Raw genomic sequence first — 2,652 nt, forward strand, 5'->3', positions numbered from 1 at the left:
TATCGTGACTCATTGCGATACAGCACGTGAAAAAACCAACATAACGTAACGTAACATAGCATTAAATTACATTTGGGTTGCATCTGATCGCATCAAATTGCAACGAACAACATCACGTATAAAGATTACATCCCATCCCATTACATTGAACTATTCTATTCTATTTCGTTTCGTTATGTCCCATAACATCAAATCACATCACGTAACATCACATAGACAAATCCAGCAAAATGCATAGATAGACTGATTGATGCTACAAACATGAAATCACATCACAGTACAGAACACCAAGTAAAAATAAATAGATAAACAAAATGCACCAATACTTAACTTAAAACACTAACGCTCTTTGGTTAGGAGAAACAACTCGGAATAATGTAAGACCCAAAAATTATCATGGATGACCTAGATATTATTTTGGATGACTTTTAAATAAATATATAAAAACAAATAAATAAAAATAATTACGTGCGGAAAATAACACTTTCTCACTAAACAGCGCAAATGCAGAAGACAAACTCGTTTCAGTCACGCGACGCTAAGAGCAAAAAAATGAGGCTCTACTACTTACTACTACTACTACTAATACTACTACTACTACTATTACTGCTACTACTATCACTACTTCTACTATTACTACTATTACTACCACTACTTACTACTACTACTACAACTACTACTACTTACTACTACTACTACAACTACTACTACTACTACTACTACTAATACTACTACTTACTACTACTACAACTATTGTTGCTTCTACTACTACTATTACTGGTACTACTGCTACTACTATTACTACTAATACTATTACTACTGTTACTACTACTACTATTACTACTACTACAACTACTACTACTACTACTAATACTACTACTACACTACAACTACTACTACTGCTACTACTAATACTACTACTTACTACTACTACAACTACTGTTGCTACTACTACTACTACTATTACTGGTACTACTGCTACTACTATTACTACTAATACTATTACTACTGTTACTACTACTACTATTACTACTACTACAACTACTACTACTACTACTAATACTACTACTACACTACAACTACTACTACTGCTACTACTAATACTACTACTTACTACTACTACAACTACTGTTGCTACTACTACTACTACTATTACTGGTACTACTGCTACTACTATTACTACTAATACTATTACTACTGTTACTACTACTACTATTACTACTACTACAACTACTACTACTACTACTACTAATACTACTACTACTACTACTACTACTACTACTGCTGCTACTACTACTACTAAGACTTACTATTACTACTACTACTGCTACTACTACTACTACTACTAATTCTACTATTATTACTACTACTACTACTGCTACCACTGCTATTAATAGCAACAATTCTGGAGTCAAAAAATATAGCAGCAAATGTTGTTAATCGAAATAACACTAACAGGCAAAGAGAAAATTCCTGTTGCTAATTATAGCAACCAATCACGGAATGGTTAACGCATGGGCACACACTGGCGTACACATCTTCGCGCAAATCCGACGGGAGACATTGGATGTTGCGTGTTGATCCCACCATCGGCGTAAAAACTTCAGAAGATCAAGCCGTCTGGACTGTTGGCTCTGGAAAAATATCTTTTTCTGCTCTGTCACTTGACCAAAATTCGTTTTGTTGTTGTTTTATTATTTTCAAATTGTTCAAGTTAAAATTTGTTTCGATAGTTAAAAAATAAAATAATACAAAAATGACAAAAAACGCTGGCAAAAAAAGTTAATAGAAAAGAGTTTCAAGATTCAAAAACAAAATTACATGAGAAATATTAAATGAAAAAGGTTAAATAAACAGAGCGAATATAAATAGCTACGGAGCCGTAATAACAAAAATGCAAGGACAGACAGGCAAATAAATAAGTAACGTATGCGCGGTGAGGAGAAATACATGCTGGATGCAAACAGCAGAAGACAATGCAGACATGTCTGGGAGAGAAATATGAGTCGTGTAAAACATTGCTGTATACAATCACACACACGTACATACAATCACACACAATCACGTACATACAATCACACACAGTCACATGAACACAGACATACAATAAGACGCAATCACATACACACATACATACAATCACACACAATCACCTACACGCAAACACACACATGTACACATGCATACAATCACACACAGTCACATGCATACACAGTACACACACCGACGATCATACGCAACATCTCACACAAAATAATAAACAAATTCAAATTCGTACATGCATAACTAAAACTACAAACACACATATACAATTATAGACACATACAAACACAAACTTTTGTTTCTTAATTTATAATGCTGCCTTAAGAATGAATTGTCCGAAATCTTCAATAAATTTTATTGTTTGAAATAACGAAATTACGTACACTTATATTTGTTTCCAATCCAAATTCATAACCACACACACACACACACACACAAACACACACACACAAACACACACACACACACAAACACACACACATGCGCATATATATTAAAAATGTCCGACAAACATTTAATGTACAAGACTGTGAGAACAAACAGATGCCATTGAAAACTGGGCTAGGGTGAATGAACAGATGACTAGGTGAATTGTTCGTTGGATGAATG

This window comes from Helobdella robusta, assembly GCF_000326865.2.
Source record: "Helobdella robusta unplaced genomic scaffold HELROscaffold_14, whole genome shotgun sequence".
Lineage (NCBI taxonomy): Eukaryota > Metazoa > Annelida > Clitellata > Rhynchobdellida > Glossiphoniidae > Helobdella > Helobdella robusta.